General features: G+C 44.4%; 1 long non-coding RNA gene across 1 annotated transcript; it reads right to left on the bottom strand.

Annotated features, from left to right (window-relative positions):
• Positions 1-1907: 1907 nt before the first annotated feature.
• Positions 1908-14141, bottom strand: LOC137161489 (uncharacterized). Its single transcript, XR_010922094.1, has 3 exons — positions 13930-14141; positions 4282-4466; positions 1908-3053 (listed from the first exon to the last, which is right to left on the bottom strand). It is a non-coding gene; the product is annotated as an uncharacterized lncRNA (long non-coding RNA).
• Positions 14142-23821: the final 9680 nt, after the last annotated feature.

Here is a 23821-nt window from a genome sequence, read left to right as displayed (position 1 = left end):
TTGGTATCATGGGGAAAGATACACATTAGTCCTACTATCCAGGAGATGAGCAAGGCATCTGACAAGGCACCCTGACTGGAGCCCCCTCAGGAGCAGAATAGTTGGCATTTGTTGTTCTGGTCTGTGGCAAATAGATCCATTGATGGGTATCCCACTTGTGACAGATCCTCTGCAAAACTTGGTCCTTGATCAACCACTTTTGGTTGTCTGAGAACTGTCTGTCGAAATGACTGCTAGCTAGTTCTGAGTGCTTGGGAGATGCAGAACCAGTGGAGTGTTCTGATGGCAAATACACCAAGTCCAAAGATAAATGATCTGTTGACAGAGCGGAGATGTCCTGGCTCCTCCTTGTCAGTTGACATAATGCATAGCTTTGGTGTCTGTCAGCACTGGCGGTGGATCCCTGTTGTAGAGATAGAAAAGCTTTGTGTGCTAGGTGGATGGTTCCTGGATGCATATATGCCTGTGAACTTCCTGACAGAACCACAGGCTCTGAGTCTGATGGTTATCCAAATGACCCCTGCCCGTCTTTGAATGGAGGCATCTATGACCAAAATCTTGGTAGGAAGAGGAACAGAGAAGGGTACTCCTTGACACACTTGAAGTGGATCTTTCTCCTCAACTAAGAGGGAGAGGACTTCTTGGAGGACCATGGCCAGAATGTCCATGCAGTGTTTCCTGGGTAGATATACTGACTGATTTGAACCACCCTTGCATGGAGTGCAAGTGAAGTCTGGCTAATTGTGTCATGTAGGTGCATGAGGCCATGTGTGCCAAAAGTCTAAGGCATGCTCTTATTGGTTTCTTTGGGTGATCTTGAAGTTAGTTGATGAGGTTCACTATACAGTGGAATCTTTCTTGTGAAATGTAAGCTCACTCTCTCGGGGAATCTAACATGACTCCTATGAACTCTGTTTTGAATCAGAGTCAGTATGGATTTTTCTTTGTTAACTTACTTTGATGTCCAGTGTGGCAAAGAGTTTTAAGGTCATTTGAATCCACTCAGTTACCTGCTAGGTGATCTCCTTGGTTCAGACAGTTGTCAAGATATGGATGCATCTGGATCCACAGTCTCCTTAAATGAGCTGCCACAATAGCCAAGCACCTGATGAACACCCTTGGTGAAGTGGAATGACCAAAGGGCAGAAGGACCTACTAGAAATGTCAGGTACTTGCAGGGATTCAGAAATAAGGATAGATGAAAATAGGCATCCTGAAGGTTGAGATGGATCTAGTCTTAGGCATCTAACAAAGGGACTATGGAGGCCAGTCATCATTATGAACTTGAAAAATGACTGATGGATTTTTGAGATGTTGAAGATCCAGAATAGGACACCAAGCCCCTTTCTTCTTTGTAATAAGAAAATAATGGGAATAGCACCCCTCCTCCACTCCCCGTTCCAGGAACTGCAGGGACACCTCCTCCTCTGCTCTGAGTAGTACAAGGGAGTCCACTTCAACAGTATCTCATTGGAGGGGGGTGTGACGCTGGCAGAATAAATGCTAGCTCTTGCCCAGGCTGCAGGCATTAGCCAAGTACTGATAACTTCATAGCTGAGGACCAAACCAGATCACCTGTATGTTAATTTTGCTCAAAGTAGGCATTAATCTTATAAGAATGTATGTAGTGTTTAGACTCTATGAAATGCTTGTATGTTGCTGCATGCATTAATCTCACCTATAATATCTATATCCCTTGTTATAAGATAATATTTAAGTGTTTGCTCTGTAACTGTAAAAGTGTTTGCTCTGGAACTGTAAACTCCTCCAGTCAGGAGAAAAAACATTACCAACTTGGTCACAGAAATACTAGTTTGCTATAGAAGGTGTTATCTTCTGCCCAACAAAAGAAGGCCCATAGGCACCAGACAAACCATTGTGGAACATCAGAGGACAAAAGACTTTGTTGATTGCCCCCCTCATCCATGAAGAGGAGACATGCATGTGAACTCATCCCATCATCTTGAACTCTGGGGGAAGGAGATAAAAATTACTGAGAAGAAAAAACTGCATCTTTTGGCTCCTTTAACTCTGAAGGGCCAGAGACTCTCACCTGAAGCCAGAGATCCATTGAGTCTGCCCTGAAAGACATTTTAAATAGACAGATCACTACAAGTGTTGCCAACTCTCATGATTCTGTCATGAGTCTCATAATAATTACTGTTTTTCTTAAAGCCTCAGCTCCTGAAGTCAAGTGGATATGTGATGATTTCAACCTTCATTCTCAAAGAAAAAGTAAGTTCCTAGCCCTGGGGGCTGTGGAGAAAACTTCAAAATGTGACCTCAGTGTACCCTAAAGGCTCAAAAAGCAGAAGGCAAATAAAAAGAGCACCAAATCTATTTTTACATAATCTCATGATTTTAAAGTCAATCTCATGATTTTGGGTGAGCCTGTCTCATGATTTTTGAACATTTGGGGTTGGCAATACTGCAACTCTGTCACGCTTCGGATTTAGATGGTAACTCATTTGTGTATAATGTTTGTTTGTTTTAACCTGTAAATAACTCTTATTCCTTTTTTCTACTCAATAAACCTTTAGATAGTTTATTGCAGAATTGGCTTCAGGCGTTATCTTTGGTATATGATCAATCTAGAGTTCCAACTGATCTGGGGATAAGTGACTGATCTCTTGGGAGTGGAAACAATCTATATGTGGCATGATTTTTGGTGTAAATGACCGTTATCATTAAGTCCAGTTTATTTGGGTGGCAAGATAAACTGGAGAGTCTAAGGGAACTACCTCATGGCAAAACTTATAGTAATCCAGTATTTCACATTTGTTACTGGGTTGGTGAAATCTAATTATAGAAAACACCACCAGTTTGGTGTGTCTGCCCTGTTTTTGATGGTCTTCTCTGAGGTATGCATTCACGGTTGTGAGCCATTCCAGGCAGCATGACACTTCTTGTTTCAAAACAGTATCTCATCAGAAGGGTCCTTGAAAAGGGATGGGAAAAGAGGGAGAGTGGTAGGAAATGACTGGAATTCAATGCAATATTCCGTGCTGACATCTCCAAGGCTCACTGGTCTGGGTGGTCACATTGCAGGATTCCTGAAAAAAAGAGAGAAGGTTGTCAAAAGGTGGGGACAGATGGAAAAAGCTCCTTGGGAGATTCTGCTGGGCTCTTGACAGCACTGTCATATTTGTTGCCGGGAGAAATATGCTGAATATGCTACAGCTAAGGAAGAGGTAAAGAATTTTCTGCTGGATCTCATCAGTCTTTGAATTAAAAAGTTCATAGCCCTTAAAGGGAAGGTCGGTGATTGTGATTTGGACCTGCCTGGGTAACCCCGATGCTTGGAGCCAGAATGATCTCCACATCACCACAGATGTGGTCACAGTAAGTGCTGCTATATCCAATGTATCGAGTTCTACTTTTTCAGAAGTGTGAGCTATCCGCTACCTATCATTATTTATAGATTTTAATTCTACCCTATGCTCAGAAGGAAGCCTGTCCGTAATTTGAGATCTCTTCTCCTAGTATAAATAACTACCTTCCCAAACATTATTTTGCCAGAATGTAATTAATAATATTCACAGCCAAACTGTGCATGATAGAAGTGAAGACAAGGAGATTTTAGAAGAGACTATTCTAAAATATACCTGTTAGAAACCAGCCCTTAGAGAGTCATTTTCATTTCCTCTGATCTTTTCCGGACACAATTCAGCAGCCTTGCAAATCTAGTTTTGGCATTCTGCCTTCATCACTGCTTATTTCCTAAGGTTTATCCAATTGAAACATTTTGGGTAAGGTCATTGAGTTGGTTCAAATTTAGCTGATGCATCACTTCTTCCCAAACATAGAATCTAAAGTAAAAGGAACTTCTTAATGATATGAGCCCTTATATGATAAAGCAGTTCCTAGCTAAGGGAAAAAGAGGTTATGGTAGAGACACTTAACTGGGAAGAGAACAGTGCAGTGCTAGAGGATGCAGTAGAAGTCGGTTACAAACATGTCACCCTGAGGAAGACCGATGTTCAGATACTATGTTTAAGTAGAGTTGACCAAAAATCAGAATGGCCATCCTGCAGGAAATGTTGATGTTTCAGCATTTATCTTTGTCCTGAATAGGGACAAAAAGTCAAAATACAGAAATTTTTTGGAAAAAAATTAATTCAGAAATGTCAAAATGGTTTGGTTTCAGCTTTAACATTAATTGCTGGGTCTTCCTGAGTTGGCATGATGTCTCATGAAGCTTGTAGTTCAGATGCTTAATGCTCTGATTCCTCGCTAGGAGCCATGCTCCCTTGCTGGACTACATAAATGTGAAGTACAAACCTTTTAGTTTGCGCCTGCAGTGTCCACACAGAGGAGTTCCAGAGCAGCACTTTGCTGTGTCTGCTATTCATACTTCCTTAGTGTGCACTGCTCCGTTGTTGGTTCCATCTGTTGTGTAGACGAGCCCTGAGATCCACAGGAGATCCTCCAGCAAACCCAGGAAAGACCAGATGTTCCTGATACTTCTATAGCAAAAATCCAGGAGGAAAAAAAAGTCCATCAAACAAACAGAGTTTTCAGGCCTTCTTTATACACCATAACGAAATGAAAATTGTACAAGTCCAATTAAAACAAAACCCATTTGTGGGTCACCTTTAACGGGGAGGGGGGGGGTATTGAAAAGGGCCTAAGGGGCTTAGGAGCACAATTACCATTGAATGAAAAACTCTGCTTCAGAGCCTGCACCTGTATTTCTTCCCAGTGGTCCAAAAAGGTTCACTGTTAGGCTTCTGGCTCCCCTGATGTTGCCTCTTAGGTGAAGACCTATGTCTCACTCCCTTCTGACTAAGTTATTTCCAGGCTGCACAGTTCACTGTATATTTCTGAGCAAAGAGAGTCTGCCTGAACAGACCGGCTTGCTTTCTCTTCAGAGACTGATAACTGAGGGATTGCTGCTGTTACCTCACAACTCTTTCTATGGAAGCCCCCTTTACTCTGAAAGTAAAAACAATTACAGAGAAAATATTTTAAAAGCAATAAAAGAACCCATCCACATGCTAATAAGCTTACCAGAGTTCATCATAACATGGATTCTGGAAGGCCCAGTCCTTCCAACCCTACCCAAAGGATTGGAACCCTCTGTGGACCAGGGGTCCTGTTTATTTGCTGGATCAGGAAGAAGGCCTTGAGTATGGACAGCACGTGACTCCTGCATTTGGGGAGGTTGGGCGTGAGTGCTGAAAGCTCCCTAGAAGTGTGGGGAGGCACCGGCACCTGGACTGTGGCACCATCCCTGCTCTGCCCCAAGGCCCACCCCAGCTCATCCCCTCTCTGCTGTTCCCCTGCCCGCCGCTCGCTCCTCTCCGCCCTCTCCTTTCGGAAAGGTGCGAGTGGTGAATGCCAGTGGGGGCGGAAAGGAGTGAGCGGTGGGTAGGGGTGCCTCGAAGGAGGGGGTAGAGAGGAGCAAGTGGTGGGCAGTGGGGGCCTCGGGAGAAAGGGTGGATAGGTGCGAGCAACAGGTGGGAAGAGGTACAGCAAGGATGGGACCTCAGGGGAAGGAGGCAGAGTGGGGGCGGGAAGAGGGGCAGGGCCATGGGGAAGAGGATGAGCGGAAGTAGGGCCTAGAGGTGGAGTATGGGCAGGGCCACGGCCCGCACTCCAAAGGCAGCAGGCCAGCACACCACATCCTGTTTGGGAAGGCTTAGCCTCCCCTAGTCTCTTACACCTGCCACACATGGCCTTGAGTCAGTTTAAGCTCAAGCTGTTTATCCAAAAGTCCTTTCTGTGTCTGTTGATCTCTGGAGAATCTGTTTAAAACTAGTATGTGTGTATCCCTCCAGGGGATGACTTTAAAGGGTTGATAACAGAGGAAGGTCATTAGCATCCCCTCCTCCCTACAGGAGATGGTACGCACAAAGCCACAACAACACCTACAACATTGCATGTTTAATACAATGTACCCCAGAGGTATTAACCCTAATTCAATAAGGTTTAGCTTAATTCAATCAAGTCTCTCTTAATTCCATGCGGTGTGTCCAGGGTATTAAAGGATATTGTTAGTCTGTCACAGAGTGGTCAAAGGGCCTTGAGTGTACAGTTTGCTCAGGGGTGAATTTCAACCTGAAAGCAAGACCTGTCAGCTGGTGCTGTGAGTGGCAATGATACTGGAGGCGGCAGTGTTTTCTTTCACCCTCTCTGGCTTTGTCTTCACTGACACACAGGTGTTTGGGTCTTTTTTTTTTTTTTTTTTAACCCGAGCTAACTAAGCAGCGATAGCAATCGCACTGTAAAATCCTAAGTGGTGACATGGCACTTGTAGTGTCTACCACAAGGTATCAGGGCAAGGTCAGCACTATACCCCCTGCCTCCAATTGACCTTGCTGAGTGTACCTCGCTGTGAAACTACAGTGCTGTGTCTCCTCTGGGTACTAACAGCAGGATAGCTAATGCACATAGTAAAATAATAGGATTAATCTGCAGCAAGGGAGATTTAGGTTAAATATTAGGAAAAACTTTTGAACTATAAGGATAGTCTCTGGAATAGGCTTCCAAAGGAGGTTGTGGCATTCCCATCTCCGAAGATTTTTAAAAACAGGTTAGAAAAATGTGTCAGGCTGGTCTAGGTTCACATGGTCCAGTCGCAGTGAAGGGGGCTGGACTTCATGGCTTCTCGAGGTCCCTTCCAGTCCTACATTTCTATGAAAATTGCACTTTTTTAAATTTAGCGAAGACGTAGCCTCAGTTGGAGAAAGGGTGTCCGAATTAGGGCAGAGGATAGAAAGGATGAATATGGAAACTTGTGTAAGCAGCATGTATATTTGTAGTCTTTAACCTATGCTGGTATCCAAAATCCCAATACAGCATGGACATGTGTGCTAAATCACTCTACTAGCTGAGTGCTCACTGTAAATATAACTCTGCCGTACTGTAATTTTGCCTAGGGACAGGCTTAGCAAAGGCTTTGTGCATTTGCCAGAATGCAGGAAGAAAACATGACATTTCTTTTTGGAGGGAGAGCAAGCTAGTGACTGGGATGCAGGCAGCACTGTATCACATATAGGAGGAACATGGGTAATGAATACCTCTTCCCCCTTGTCATTGACTATGTCCAGCCAGTTTTATACAGACACATCTCAGCACTTAGTACTGAAGCCTGCACTTTGACTGCACAGTAAACCTGAGAATGTGGGCTATCCAGTCAAGTATGTCAGCTTGCTTAATGGTCACTTGCTATCATGGTCAAAAGCATTCAGAAGCTTCCTCCTCCTTTGCACACATTTTTTGGGTGGGGAGGGGAATAGGGGGGCATGGCCGGCAAGCACAGAAAAGCCTTTGAAAACTTTTTATGAACTATGTAATTGGGTACATTTTCGAAAGCATGGCTGTGTTCTTTCTGAAAGCTTAGCTAAGAACATTACTCTGATTCTTCTGTAGGCCTTCAGAAGTGCAGATCCTTTCAAAAGTGTAGAGTGTGAAGGATTACAAATTTGTTTTTCAAAAGACTCCCAAATACCTGCTGGCATCACCAGTCCCCTCTCCCCCCCACCCCAGCACTCCTCTCTCCCCTCCCCACCCCAGGCTCTAAATCCAAGCTGACCCAAACTGGCACTGCTGTTTCTTTTACTCTTCTCACTTTCTCCTCTTTTAGTTTTCCCCCTAATTTTTTTTAAGCAAAGGAAAGTGTAGAAAAACATTGCCATGGCAACAGTTGGAGTTGATGGGCGTGCTAAACTTTTAAAATAATGGGCTCAAAAGAACAGGAAGGGGACAGAGAGAGAGAGAGAGAGAGAGAGAGAGAGAGCAAGCAAAAGCAATGAAAAGTGGGACAAAAACATTGGAAATGCATTCCAGGCTGACATCACCACCCTTTCCCACAGTGGTTATTCACTTGCGAGGCTCCAGTGTTGATTCACTGTCTTAAAGCTAGCTTTCTAGAGCCTGGGGAGACCATCTTTCCCTGCCTGAATGCCTTTTTTGTTGTGAAACAGTGGACTGTTTCTGAAGCCCTGCATAAAGGGCTGAGTAATTCACTTCAGTTGCCAGGAAGTCTGAGCTACTTGTGAGCTAACAATAGTTAACTTTATCTCCCACCCCAAGCTGAAACTTCCAGCTGTAGGTCCCGAATTCTAATAAGGGCTTCACTCATGCCTCTGAGGTTATGGTAATATTTTATACATCTTTTTTCATTAAGACACAGTCATAGCTACTGTTGAGGCACCGGAGGCAAGTACTGTCGATTGACAGAAAAAAATAAAAAAGTAAAGCAAGAAAACAGCTTTTATGTAAGCCAGACAGACTTGCTGTTTAAAGCTAGAATTCTAAACTCATTTGGGGGAAGCAGAAGAACTTAAATTTAACCAATTGCATTATACATTTCCGAGTCAAAGACCTTCTGATTGCTTCAGATTTGTAAAATAGCCTCAGCTTTTAGAATTTGGGGTGGTTGTTTTTTTCTGTGTTCCTGCACAAGGGGGATGATTGGTGATAAGGAGCAGAGTGAGTCATGAGGAATGTAGATGAATTTGTTTGGGTTTCCCTTTTCATCCGGATTTGGATATTGATGCCAAGGTTCAGCAAAATCCTGCACAATGACAGCACAGCTGAATATATGTGATGACACACAACTGTGATTCATGCAGCAGCACTGCAAAGCCAATAACCATGGTATGTTTTTGAAAGGGGATAGGGAACATCAATTTTCTCCTTTATATTCCAAACTAGTCACCTCCCTAAGAATTAATAAAACCAAATTCAATGTGGAAACAACCTCCGATAACTATCTAGGCCTCTTAACATTTGGTGATTAAAATTATTTGCTTATTTCCCACTTCTCAGTTAAATGTCAGGGAGACTGCACTTTGTTTCAGTGCCCCTCTTTCAATTTTCTTGTTGGGTATAAAAGACAGCAGTATTCAAACAGCTTTGCCGTGCCTTTGGCTAATGCTTCTTCCCCACTGTGCCTTGATAAATAGCTTTAGGAATGCTTGGATGAAAATAAAACACAATTCTTTAACCTCCACTTAATACATTATTAATTTAAAAAATTGATTGAAGGATACATACAATATTGTGAAATAAAACAACACGTGCCCTGTATACCCCCTATTTAAGGCAATATTGTGTCCTTGAGCTGTACAAAGGACTCCAGCTGATGCCCAAGGCAGCTGCATGTGTTGTGGATCAGGTCACTATAAGCCAATGCATTGTAAAATAAGTTACTTGGCCTTTTGGATAAGATCAAGTGTAGCATCACTTTAATATCTGGTATCAATGTGACCTCTATCAGGGGAGAATACCCTGCCTTTGCAGGAGGATGGACTGAAGAGTCACACTGGTCTTTTTCCTCCCTCACAGCTGTGCTTTCTGATCTTCACTGTGTGTCTGTCTTGACTAGGATAAAAAGCTGGTGTTTGGAACGTGCTAGCTGATGTTTAAAAAAACCCCAAACCCACTTTTTATCTTAGTCAAGACAAATCCTGTGAGAGAAGCATTCAGGCACCACAATCATATAAACCACAGAAGACAGACAGAAGGTTTGGGGGAGAGTCATTTTATGCAAGATGTTTGTTAATCATGAAATAACTTCAAAGTCCTTGAATCTACTCCAATGGCCGTAAATGAAAACACCGATCATCTAACAGGACAGCTCTCGGCGCTCTCGCAGAGTGGACTGTCACTGCATGTGAGCTGAAAGAGGTGAACTGAAGCTGAATATATTAAATCCCACCTGAATAAAAGGAATTAACTAGCTAATAATTCCCAGTGGTAAAAATAGAATGGCTAATGTGCATATGACGAATGAAAAGGTATTCATCCCTCTACATTGCAAAAGCCTTTAGAAATCACGAGGGGGCATTACTATCCTCAGATGATCACTTCACTTAACTCTTGAGATTAGGTTTAGTATATCATTGTTGGAAATGCATATTAATATATAATTTTATTTAGTGCTTTTCAAAGCACATTGCAAAAAATGAATTGTTCCTCATGACTTCCCCTGTGAAGAAGGGACCTAGCACTAGACCTTATTTACAGAAACGAAAACTGAGGGTGAGAGGTTAAAGTGACCTGACTGAGCCTACAGAGACAGATAGTGTCTTAGTATGGATTAAAACCCAGCAGTTTCGGACTCAGTAGGCCACGCATTTCTCTGTAAGGACTTGATCCTGTAAAATGCTGAGCATCCCCGATTTACCTCAATGCTGCTCTCCACCCCCTGGATAAAAATCTTTCAGGCCAGATTTTCAAAAGACCTCAGCATTTTGAATCCTTTGAAAATGTGGCTGTTTATTTAGGTGCCTAAATGGGAGCTGAGCTCTTCTGAAAACTGTGATCCAGTTATGGGTGCTGAACATGAAAATGTGGCACTTAATGTATATGTTTATTACATATAGAATGTGGCCATAATATCCTTTCAATCAATTCCTATTTCCCAAACCATGGTACGCATTTAAAGCAATTGACTTTAAATGTTGTGACTCTTTCATAGTAAATAATAAATATTTTGTGGAACAAAATCATCCTGCACTGAAAACATGGGGAATTTTCTGGAAAAATGTTGAGGAAATCAAGATTTTTTTTAAAAGATCAGATATTTTATCTTGTTTTGTGAGAAATAAAAATCTCAGCAACTACACTGGGACTCAATCTCTCTATGACATATTTTTTACTTTTTCTTTTTCCTACTGCTTCTACAAAGAACTCCTTTTGATTTCATTTTAACTGGACAATAAGGCACACGAGCTGATAAATGCCGAGGAAAGGTAGATTTCTGCAGGGAGGTTTTTACAGAGTGAAGCTTTCTCACTGGTTTCATGCTCACCCCATTGCTTATGGTGATACTGGCTGTGCCACTGCTTTTTATTAACAGAGCTTGTCAAAAGAAATGCCAAACTGGCAAAAATGCTGCAGCTAACTAAGAAAGTGAAGGAGAAAAAAAAGCTTAATAATATGTATATCCCTCCATTTCCAGCTCTGCCCTTGCTCCTTTTCAAACATTCTCTTTTCATGAGTCAGATAGAAAAAAAATTGCAGCTTGGTGGTTTATGTCAATTTTTTTAGCCCAGTTTATTTTATTATTTATGCAGTACCAGCAGTGTAATCAAAAGTCTAGGCACCCCAATGTGACAGCAAGGATAGGATTCTAACTAAAGCGCTGGCTTGTGATTCAGGCAAAGCTCACCTCTGCCACAAACTAGCTGTATGACTTGGGGCAAGTCCTGCCAGATGGGCTTTCCAAAACTATTCAGCAGCGGGCTTTTGAAAATCCCAGTCTTAATCTCTATGTGCTGTAGTTTCAGCACAAATCGAATGTGGCTCACAGTATTTCATTTGCCTGGCTTTTCTATTTAGATTGTAGGGTCAGCAGGGCAGGGTCCATCTCTTCTCATGTATTTGGACAGTGCTTACCGCAATAGGGCCTGATCTCGTTTGGGGCCTCTGTGCACCGCCACAAAATATTAATGGTTATAGAATAAACACATTTATTACTTTGTCAAATCTCCCATTGATTTCACTGATTGGGTCCTGAATAACCATACAGAAAAACAGTGAATTTTCACTCAGTTTTATTCTTTTATCTTTCATGTTTGCTCTTTCTTTTTAAAAGAAATAAGCTGCTCTTTTCTTTCATTTCAGGGATGAGTATTTTAGAATAAACAGTAAAAGGTCACATATGGTTTCAGGGATCAGGTGCAGGTTTTAAATGCTTAATACCATTTTTATTCTTGTTTTTCTTGCAGCATCATCTGCTTTCTTGGAGGTGAGCTTGAGAGGATATATACTCAAGGAAAAAGAGAAAATGTCGAGTTGGGTAGAGTGTGTGTGAGTGAGAGAGAGAGAGAGAGAGAGCAATTTCAAATTGGGCTAGATAGCTTGCTGCATAAGGTGCTTTCAGGTGCAATCTCAGGTCACGTTCAATGTGTCCTACAGTTGAATCTGTTTAGTGTCGGTTTGGTTCCTTGTAGCCACTGCTCTGGAGGAAAATATACCACATGCAATGCAGCACGGACATCACTTGCTGCTTTCAGAGGATGATGGGCTTTTCTACTCTAATGCACACACCTCTCACCTGACATTCCCTGAACAGCTGTAGGGATAAGAGAACTGATCCGTTCTGCTCCAAGGCATGGCTCTTCCCCTTTCCACATATAAGGGACAGGGTGTATCACCTAAACAGTATCATTGCCATGTACTCACATTCCTCAGAAGGACCTCTGCAGGGCCGGGGAGCCGCTCATGGGGAAGCAGCTGGTCAAGCACAGAGGCTGGGTGAAAGGATGGGGGGCACTGTTGTGTTACAGTCAGGGGGAATCCATGTTAAAATTAATAGAACCTGAAGCTATATTAACATTTAAGAGGAGTGTCTCCATGCTGGGGGATGCTGCTTCAATAGAGTGCCAAAGCCAGGGAGGAATGAGCTATGCAGGTGCCTGGGGGACTGAATCCAGTCTTTGTTTCTTGGAGAGGCAAATGCTATCCCCTCCCCTGTCAATGGAATGATGTGGTGAAAAATCTAGGAGATTCATTTTGTGCCATTTTCTTCCCCTCTTCACTGTATAGGAGGGGGCAACCTGGCCCTCAGTCTTGGGAGGAGGGGAGACTGCTGGTGGCTTGATTACAGTGCAGCTCTTCACTGGTTTCATGAAGGAAATGGTTTTTTTTTCTCAGAAGCTATTGCCCTGGGACACCAGCCCCTGTGAGCCACACCACAGAGCTAAAACAGCAGCAACGGCACCTCTTCTTCTCTTCAGCAGTTCTCATTGCCATGTGCTTCAATGAGCGACTGTGCACATAGGCTTCCTATAAGCAAACCCTTAGCTCCATAGGGAGCAAAATGTTGGAAATGGAGTGGGCAGGGCTAGGACCCCACCCACCCTCTGCACCTGCTCACAGCAGAGCTGATACACCAGGGAGAGCAATCTGTTCCCAGTTCCTATCCCCAGGGATGGAGCAGATTGCACACCCACTGTGTGCTCTGAGCAGTTCCAGGAGAGACTGTGCCTGGCTGAGACAGTCTCTTTGCTGCTCCTGGAGCCATGCAGCTGCATGCCTCCCTGCCACGATCTAGCCTCTAGATTAGAGGCACTCAGTGACCTGGGACACAACACAGTATGAGTCACTGGACCCTCACCTGAGGTGCAAGATCTGAATTTCCTCAAAGCTTAGGGTAGTGTAGGAGATCCCCTGTAGTGGGCGGCACCGGTGGCTCTCCCTCATTGGCAATCTCTGAGGGAGGCCATACCTCCCGGGGCCTACGCCCTTCAGGGAGTCCAAATTAAAGGGGCTGCCTCTGGCCCTTAGTAGGGAGAGCCTTGGGTTCAGGTCACTCCTGAGGGGTAATGGTCTCTAGCCCTTTAATAGGGCAAGCATGCAGTTCAGGACCCCGACCTTTAGGTGAGGCAGGCCAGCAAAGGGGACGTCTCGAGCCCTGCGTAGGGCGAGTGGGCAGTGCTGAAGCCCTAACCCTTAGATAGGGCGGGCGTTGCCATGAGGGTTCAGTCTCCAGCCCTTTCCAGGCGAGCAAACACTCTATGGCCCGGACCTCAGCCAGGATGGGCAGGCAGCGGGAAACAACAGGGCAGGCTGGCAGTGGGGAAAACAGTCTCTAACCCCAGGGGGCAGAGGAAAGAGTCCAAAGCCCAGCCCTTAGGCAGGGCAGAGCAGGCAGAGGGGAAGCAGTCTCTAGCCCTCAGCAGGGCGAGTAGCTAGTCCGCACCCAGCCCTTCGGCAGGGCATGGCAGGCAGCAAGGAACAGGCTCTGGCCTTCAACGGGCGTTCACCCCTAGGTCGGGGTAGGAAGGGGGGAGGGGGATGCAGGCCTACCCATCTCCACTGTGTCCCACCCCAGGGCCCGGTCAGTGACAGGGTGTCCCGTCACTGGGTCAGCGGGGCTCCGACCGAAATGCACAGACATAGAACGAGTACAAGCTAAGCCGGACCATAGTCATTTTCCCTGGGATACTTCCTCCCACCGTCTCCTTAGAGTACCTGGGCTTCTGAGCCGTACCCCGGTTCCTCATTGCTTGACGGCCGGTCCGGCAACTGTTCGGGGTCATCTGCGGAGGGCAGTTCCTCTATGTCCCAGGGTCCGTGTGTCCCCACTGGCTCACCAGGTGTTGGCAGCTCGGGTAGCTCCTCCAGGGCCCCAGGCAGGGGGCAGCTCCGGCAGCTTCTCCTCTGGGTTACAAGATCCAGGGGACTCCTCTGGCTCAGGCAGCTCCTCCAGGTCCTCAGGGCCCCATGTTGTGGGTAGATCCAGCAGCCTCTCCTCTGGGTAGCAGTCGGGTGCAGCCCTACGCTCAGGCACTAAGGGAGAGGTGTTCTTCTCCCTCGGCCCCTAGGAGGTGACTGAGCGGGCAGGCCTGGGTTTTAAACTCCTAGCCCCGCCTACCTGCTTCCGGTAGTGTTTGGCTCTCCCTCATTGTCAATCTCTGAGGGAGGCCACACCTCCTGGCTACAGGTAGCATGTTCAGAATTGGGGTTTTGGTTTGGCCTATTAATAAAATAGAGCCCACCCTCGAAGTTTGGTTCTGGAGCCAAACTGCCCCATAGTTCGCGAGTGGTAAGATCTGGAGTTTTGGTCTGGGCTGATTTCCTTAACTGAAATACCATGCACAGTCTGCATCCCCCTCCACACCTCCTCCTCCTCCTCGCACATTTGCAGAAGGTAAGCAGTAATATAAGGAAGCTGGAATTTCTCTGGCTTACCCAGCTTCTGCTCTGTGAATAAATAAAGGTGTTTAGTTTCTGTGAGCTGTCAATCCCTTAACCTTCAGGTTCGTTAACAACTTCTCTCTCCTACGGTCTATGCAATGGAGAAGAAGCCAGCACTTTCTATATTTTCTGAGAGACAAGCAACTCATTTAGAGCCACTAATAAGCTCATAATTTGACAGGCAAAATGCCAGGGAAAATAAAAACAGATTTCTCCCTCCCAGGCCCTGAATATTTTAATGATTCTTTTCTTGTTCTCCAAATTATATTTCCGTTTTGCTTAATCGCAGGATCAGGTCAAGCCAAATGGTAGCTGTCATGCACCATCCATATGTTTTGGGTGTTTTTTTTACCGTTAGGCTGCCAGTGTTTTTCCACTTTGCCAGCCAAAAGAACACAGCTCAGGAATGCCTGTCAGAGCTTGTGGCAGCCGTTGAGTTACTCTCATTTTTTAACTGACCTTCCTTTATGCAAGAAGCCAACATCCATAGGCTTGGAATAACGAGTATTCAGGAAGCAGTATTTGCTATGAAACTTATCAAAGGAACTTAGCAACAGTGTGAACAATAACTTTAAATGGCAGGGTTACGAAAAGAACCAAGGCTGATAAAGGCAAACCAGCAATTACAGCGTTAGTGCTGTATGCACCCTGGATTTTTAACCTGTTTTAAAATGAAATAATGTGTTGTCTTTCCACAGTACCTTCTAGCTGAGGAGCTCAACGGGCTTTGCAAATGGAGCTTCATAGTAACCTAGGCCAGAGCACCCCCATCCCATGGAACAAACTGTGAGAGGAGCCTCTGGGGGAGGAAATCTGTTCAAGCTTGCCCCTGGCCTTGGGGAGTTCTTGGCCAGGTTCTGTCAGGGTGAGGATGCCCCCTTGACAATGAGCATCCAGGGCCCTTCCCCCACCAAACTTGGTAATCCAACCCTCCAGAGGCCCTGTGCTTCTGCCTTCTCTTGATCACGCCAGTGCTCTCCACTCCCAGAGTGGGGAGGGGGAGTTTCATGGGAAAGCTAATATGACCTCAGGCTTTATTGTTGTTCCTGTGGCACCTCCATGGAGTGTGAAGGGGAGCTGAAGTGTGTCCTTACTGGCCCTTGCTCTCAGTGTGCCCACTGTCGCCCTCCAGCCACCTAGTCTGCACCCCATCCTCCCTGTATGGATCCATGGATTGCCCTCGTTGGCCCCTCATGACACATCTCATGTGCCATCCACCCTCACATACACCTCATGTGTCATGCATATTTGTGAGAAGGAGGCTCCGCTCGGAGGTGTATTATTATGCTTGTTTTACAGATGGGCACACTGATGCGTAGAGAATTAAGTGATTTGCTCAAGATCACCCAGTACATCAGGAGCAGAGCTGAGAATACAACACAGGAGTCCTAACTCCTTGTGCCTTATAACCATTAGGCAACACTTTCTCTCCTGATTATGTTCATAATTCCCTCCCCATCAAAGGGAAAAAAGCTTTCAATGGCTAATTTATTTGACGAGTTTGTTCCCAAGATGAGACGCCAGCTGTGATTATTCTATATAAATATTTTGAAATCCTGGTTTCTAATTACAAGAAATTAATGTTAAAAATGGTATTTTTTTCACAACCGACTTGAAGGGAGAAGCGAAACATATTTGATTTCGCCTAGTGTTCATACAGGAGGAAATGTACGCCAGCTTTGTTCTTTAATATTTAATAAAAAAGTTATTAATTTTTTCAAAAATAAGATTTCATTTCTGATTTACATCTACCTCCCGAATCCCAACAAAGCTTACCCAGTGCTTTCAAATTTTGCACTGAGGTTCAGATTTGGTCTTGGGATCTTTTGAAAATTATTTTATGTTCTTATATTCTTTTAATTTCTGAAATGCGCTGAGCTGAAGCAAAGCATCTCAGAGAAGTTGCCCAGCCTTGTAGCACAAAGACATAATTTCAGCTGGGCGGTTGTTTAGGTGCAAATATATAACATTAAACATGTGTGTCACTTAGGCTGTGTTCCTGCTCCAACTGAAGTCAATGCAAAGCTCTCAACAGCAGTGGAATTCATCCCTTAGAAACCACATGTGGCAGTGAACAGCCTGTAAAGTCAGATTGATCTTTTTCAGTAACTGCCCAATGACTTTACTGCACAGCAAGGTAATTGCACAAAGTAATTAATTAATCTGGTGGAGAAGAGGTCCATGATTCAGGCCATGGCTGCAGGGATGGTTCAGGGTTCGGGGACTAAAGAAATCATTGCTCCAGTGCAGCAGGGAATGGCACTGCTTAACTAAGAGGTCAGTGAATCCTGCAGCAAAATCACTGTCCTCTTTAATTATACAGTTGGGAGGAGTGGGAATGGCACCTTGGTGTCTCCCAGCTCAGTTTAGAGCCTACTGCCAGAGCTCAGCTCTCACATGAGCCATCCATGTGCCATGCACTTATTTCACATCTTATCCATCAGTGGAAAGAATTTCGGAGGAAGGAAATAAAACCCAAGAAATTCTTGTTTGTGTAAGGCTGGCTGAGGGCTGGGCATGAAGGGGGGACTCAGAGTTCACACAAAACAGCATAGTTAGCTTCTACAAGTGGCTTTGGGTGAAAGAGGAGCACATATTTACTGCTTTTACAGGTGGCAAGAGACCTTTACAGACAACCCAGGGCATCAAAACAATAAGCTGGTGAGTTGGTTAATTTGCTGCCTGTTCTTAGTTGTATAAATGGATTTTGACTAACATAATGAATCATTGAAAAATCAGGTTTGCTTCATGGATGGCTATTATTTATTTAAGGTATTACAGTAGCACCCAAATGCAGAGTCGGATTTAGGGGCAGGCGATCCAGGCAACCACCTGGGGTGCCAGGGTTGGGGGCAGGGGGGCACTAGGTTCGGGATGCTGTTTTTGTTGTTAGTGAAAAAAGGGAAAATTAGAATGTTTGAAGTCAAATGTTTCAGGTATTCTGTATGTGGATTCATTTTTCACTAACCACCTAGAATGTTCTAGACCTCTGTAGAATCTCATGGAATCTTTCAGACTGTTCGAGAACTACATTTTCCTCAAACCTCCTAGATCGTTGTCATTCCTTGTGGGTGTATCAAAGGTGGAGCATGGCCAGTCAGTTGAATTTTTTTTATTTGCTTATTCAGGGCATGAATACATGCAAATTTACAGATTCTAGCATGCAAATTTATTGTCTTATATGACAGGGATAAATCATGCATGCAAATTGTACATCAAAGTCATGAAATGGGTTACAAATGCAATAAAAAATAAAGTATTCAAAAGTTTAACAAATGGAGGGGGGCGCTGAAGACATTGCTTGCCTGGGGCACCATTTGGTCTAGGGCCAGGCCTGCCTCCAGGGCCCAATCAAGTTTGGGGCCCTTTTATGCTAGGTGCATAAACTGCAGTGCTTAAGCCACTGGACAGCAGCATGCTCCTTTGATCCTGGGCAATTGGGCATCGTGCATAACTCAAGATTGCCTGAAGGCTGTTTCAATGTGCAATGGCCATCAATAGCCCCCTATGAGCCAGTATGCCAGATGGGCATTAGTAGGAAATAAGGACACCCCAGCCATACCCCTTTTCCCCAGCGCTGACCCTATATAAATGATGGCAGTATAGAAGACACAGTCTGGCTCTAGGACTCTAGAAGGTTCCCCTATACTAGGGTGATCTTCCTGGGGTTATCTACATTGTCATTAAGGCCACTTTTCACCAGTAGTGAAGCTCAAAGCCGCTGCACTGCAGCATAGAAATGGTTGCTTTTTTGTCCGTCAAGACAAATCAGGATAGCTGGTTGAAAATTTGCCCACAGAATGTTTGTCCATTGGAAAATGTTGATTCATCAGAAGCAAACAGTTTAGTGGAAACATTTCAATGACACAAGGTTTCAGAAAGAGAATAAACCCCAAAACAAAGCATTCAAATAAAATTTCTGTTTCAAAACAAGTTTTCAATTTTTAAAATTTTTATAGTATAAGCATTTTAAAAAGACAAAATTGAAATGAAATTTTTCAGTCTATCCAAAACTCCCGGCCTCACCCCCCCAACATCTGAGTTTCATTTTGTGGGAAATTTTGAAATATTTTGGTTTTGTTCTGCTTTAAATGAGTAAGTTTTTGAAATTACAGCACAAAAACCCAGATACCGCCCAACGGCACAAATCAGAGAGAACCTGTCAGAATTCTAAAAATAGACACCGACAATTTCCTCAATTAGCCTGTAACAATCACCATCTACCAGTGCTTCACGTGCTTCCTGAGAAGCAAAAAGTTCTCAGTGGAGTGACTTTGGATTCATATTGGAGCAACTAGGAGGAGAATTTGGCCACAGGACTATAACAAATGTAGTCAGAAATGAATTGGAAAGGTGATTATGTTATTCCATCATGTATAAAAGCAAAGTATGGGTCTAATTCTCATCCTGCAGGATATGATTAACTTCCATTGACTTAATCACATTGTGTGTGGGGGAAAACAGGGCCTGATAGTAGAAAGCCAAATAGTATCTCTAATTCTGGATTTCCCTTACTGTGAGTCACTGAGTTGATTAGAATATAATAGTCGTGTATCTATTTTTTTTACTGTGGACAATAACATCTTCCTTCAGCACATATCTATATCTGTCTACTTATGAAGATAGATAGGGAAAGATATATATATATACATAGTCAAGTCAAGGTCTCCTCAATTTTAAAGGTGAAGTAGCAAGTCTGGATTTGAGATATTATTAATATCACACAATGGGGTCTTGATGAAACAAATAAATCTCTAATAAAAAGGAAAATACCTTACCTATGGAGAGAATTGCCTGCACAGTTATTTCTAGCTTCCCAAGCCTGTGTGTAATCTGTCATAGAGGATAAAAAGGATATGATATTTCTGGATCCAGCACTTTCCTACACATGTAAATATTGCACTGTAAAGCAATGTGGTTCTTTTCTCTAATCACCATCATGTAGCTTTTTCCTGGGCCTCCCCTGATTCTGCTTGCTCTATAAATGGATGCTGTCCATCAAGGACACTCAGGCGCTATTTCTTGCTCTTGAGGAGTGGTGGGGATTCACTCATGGGACAAGAGAGAGCACAACTCAGCTGGCCAAAGTAGGTTGCTATTGTAATTTTTTTTTAAAGTTTATATTCTGTTTTCCTGTTGTCTTAAGGTCTAACTAGGGTTCATGAAGGGCTGATGCAGAAAAAGCCTTTTCATTCAACTTCAGATACAGTACAACCTTGAATTTAAAAAAAAGAACAAAAAAGCTATTTATTTTCTTTGTTTGTTAAACCCAATCACGTTGGGACAGCTGCAAAACCAAAGACCCTGCACTTCACTAACGTTGAAGCTGAAACCCAAGAACAAACGGCAGGAAATTCAAAGTTCAGGCTGATGATCAGCCCTTAAACCGGCCAGTTGTGACTAGATTATTGAGCCAATAGACACTAACAGCTCTTTTGGAACCATTACAGTCTCTAGCCTAAATGCATATTTAAGACCTTTCTTTAAAACCCTCAATTATTGACCTGGCAGCCTGTAACAGCTCCCTTGGAGCTCTTACTATGTAACTGTCAGTGCTGTGGCTGCTGCCCATATACATTAAGCCCATATGTGAAAACCACATTGTTCTACAAATGTTATTACAGAACTGGAGTATTGCTTCTTCCATATGAAATCACGCTGTGTGCGTTTTGTTGCTTCCCTCACCCGCAGCCCGAATTCTATATGCACACCATGAAATAAGGACCTGCATGGGTCAGTTTGAAAACTATGGTTCAGATTCTGCCCTCAGCCTGAGAGTGCACTTGGCTGGAGGGTGGAAACCTCAGCAAAGGCTTCCATAGGCTAGTTCCTTGAGGGTAGTATTACTCCCTAAAAGGAACGGGCAACAGTTTTGTCTCCAAGCAGCATGAATCTTTCAGACCCTGCAAGAGGCGAGGGCCCTGTTTCACAAAGCTGCTCCTGGAGCTTCCCTTCTACTCACTGATTTTTTTTAGTTCTGTTAGGGCCACGCGGCTATGTTGTCACGACCCCCACAGCCTCCTTTAGAGCAGGGCTTTCCCCAGCATGGAGGGTCTGCAGACTGCAGTCCCAGACTGCGTTAATTCCCTGCCATCTTTTCCAAGTGGCTTTGTTGGAGGCAGTCAATGCACACTCCCCACCCCCACTCCCTGGCCTCACCCTTCCTGCTCTTTCCCCTCAGTTGTGGTGCTCTGATTCCACAGCTGGAATGCTGTGCGGTCTGTGGCAGTAAGGGAAAGTTTGCAGAGATGCCTGGGTGGGGTGGGGGAATCTTTGTGTTGGAAACCCTCGGTGCAGATAATACCCTCCAGACACACTGTCTTTCATGTATGCCAGTATAAATCCAGGGTAAGTTCACTGACTTCAGTGAAGTTAGGCTGGATTTCTAGAAGTGTGAGATCAAAATTTGGTCTGAAGTCTTTTTTTCTTTTAATGTAATGGTGTGTAGCAAATAACTGAAATGCCTGCATTTCCTTCTACCGCTATGAAAAGCACAAACATCACCAGAGTAATCTGAAGACAAAAAGTGATTCCAGGTGCATGTCTTCCATGCCACATTTTTATGGTTGAGACAGCTTCTGAAAATAGGGTGTCATGAGGCACTGGATGACTTAAGGGCTTTAGCATGAGATATGGGATCTTTCCTCTATAGGTCATTGGTTTGCATGTGACCCTGCATGGCAGTGAATGAACGCTGCTGCCATCTGGTGACAGCTTGTTCTCTTACGTGAAATGAGTTGGTCCTGGTCTTGTCCCCAGTGGGCAGATGTCCAGAGCTCAAAAACCACCGTCCCTGTTTGGCATTAACTGACGATCTTACTAGGTGGCTCAGCAGAAAGGCTAAGGATTGAATAAAACCGAATGACCCTTTCTCCCCTCAAGCTGATCACTCCAGTTCAGCGGCAAGATCTGTTAGCAGGCAAGAGTAGGGTAAACGTGCACGTCCTCTGCCCCTGCTATACCTTCGCTGTGGGTTGAGGGGCCAGGCTACACCTCTATCAACCTGGCACCATTCACAAACATGGAACTTGACGGTAGAAAGAGGGCTTATAACAGAAGCGCTGACTTGCTAATGATGCAATCAGCCCTGTCAGAAGGATGGGTAGAATATTAAGGTACCTAAAAAAGAACCTTTGAAAAGCGTCACTCCTACTCACCAGGGTACGGCAGGAGGTGTTCAGTTGCAGCATCTATGTCACTCACAGCAGGGCTGCAAGTACAATAGTTTCTGTTCCCTCTGCCTGTTCTGTTTCACTTTCCTTGTTCCATATTATTTGTTTTCTGTTGATACTGTCTACGCACTTAAAGAGATTATATATTTTTCCCATGGCATAAACAAAATGCCTTGCATTTCGCAGGGAGAGTAATGGTAATGAGCAGTCAAGCTTAGAGGGGAGTGATGGTAAGTTTTATAGCAAGGAGAAATAAATCTTCTCGCTACTGCATTTTCCTTCAAAAATCATTGTTGCGCTTGCTTTAGAGAAGGCGAATGGGCCCATGTGGTACAGTGGGTAATTTTGTAGTGGGCAGCATGTACCTCTGAGCTGATGGAAGGAGTTCAAAGTCAGTTTAAAGCAAGACACATGCAAGTAAGTTTAGTGCTCTTCAGAGAGTGATGCCAAAAACCACCTTACAGCTCACCACAGTGTGAAACAATTACAGTGCAGAACGATGAGGTGACGAGTCTTATGAATCCAGCCAGGCTTAAAAAGCCAGCTTGGGGGCAGCTATGTCCCCTCTCCCCCAGCTCAAGTCAAGGGAAAAGGAGCAGTTTTGGGAGGTGCTATAAACAGCCCGAAACTGCTGCTTTCTGAAAGGTGATGTGCATTCATTTGTCCTTTTGTTCTCAGGGAACAGCATACTGTACGTCGCAGCCATGTACTTATTTGCCACCCAAATACAGAACAGTGGCAGCTGAACCACTGCATGAGAATAGCATTAAGATGTGTAATGCACCATAAATAAACAGAACTAGACAGCCAGGAAGCTGTGGTAATCACTGCTTTGATGTAGCATGAATTATGGGGTGTGTGGTGGTGGTTTTTTTTAAAAGGGTGGGTTGTGCTTGTTTTGACTCAGCTGCTACTGCTCTGGGAAGCGGCTGAATCCAGTTTTTCATCTCCTATCTCCACGTATGTGCTGACAGCTGTTGGCCCTTGACTCAGAGGAAAGTGATCTCTGCCTCTACCCTGTGTTCCCTTTACAGGGCCTCTCCTCTTCTGCCCTGCAGTAGCAATGGTCAGACTGGAATCTTGGGCCTCTCCCAGGAGTGGAATTGAGACGTTCTGTCTGCCAGCCACCAAGGGGTCCTGTAAAAACATCCAGGCTACCTCATGACCTTCCAGCAGCAGCTTATTTAAATCTCCTCGGTCTCGTCTATGCTACCATTTTTCTACTGACATCCCGCGGTTGCACCAGCAGTGGCAGGACTAGTGTAGACAAGGCTCCAGTGGGGTTGCCACAACCATGTCATCTAGTTCTGTGCTGAACGTTTCCTATGCAGGTGGCTGCTGAATAATGTTCCCATCATTGCTACCACTGGCATAGCTGCGCCTGTGCTAGAGCAACAGTGGGAAGTCATCAGGAAAATGTTCCAGTAGACAACAGCTTGCAGCTTGGCTTCTGTTAGCGTCTCAGAGCTGTTCTTTAGCTGGCACGGCAAACTGCTTGTTTGTTACAAGCGCCTCTCTGATCCTGGCACAGTAGCACAGCATCTTATTAAAACAGTGGTCTTTGTACCATCATTTTACCTATAGCAGAAGTTGGTTTTTAAAAAATGGCTTGGTCTGACTAGCCACAAATGAAGCTAAAGTGCTGCGAGAGTTCAATGAATTCTCTGACCTTATGATAATGTAGGTGTCACAGGGCACCACGAAATGCCAGAAACTGCCTTCCAGGCTGTAACTAGCTAGGCAACCACTGCAGACTGCTGTACTGTTCATCCTGCCTGCTGCTCCTTCTCTTAATGAACTGTAAGCAACAAAGTATTCTTTAGACCTGTGTCTGTAAGCGCCCTCTCGTGGTTTGAAGAGCTCGAACTGCAACCCCTTTTTCAGATGCAGATCACCAGATTTGTCTCATTCAGCTTGGGGCGCTGAGTTAAAACATCACTAAATGGCTCATTCGTCTAACACCAGTGCTCTCATTTATTAACAGAGAGGGGAGA

This window comes from Emydura macquarii, unplaced genomic scaffold, assembly GCF_026122565.2.
Source record: "Emydura macquarii macquarii isolate MOO-44397 ecotype Brisbane River unplaced genomic scaffold, CSIRO-AGI_Emac_v2 contig_2308, whole genome shotgun sequence".
Taxonomy (NCBI): Eukaryota; Metazoa; Chordata; order Testudines; family Chelidae; genus Emydura; species Emydura macquarii.
The sequence above is the reverse complement of the archived record's forward strand: the minus strand, read 5'-3'. Positions and strand labels throughout refer to the sequence as shown.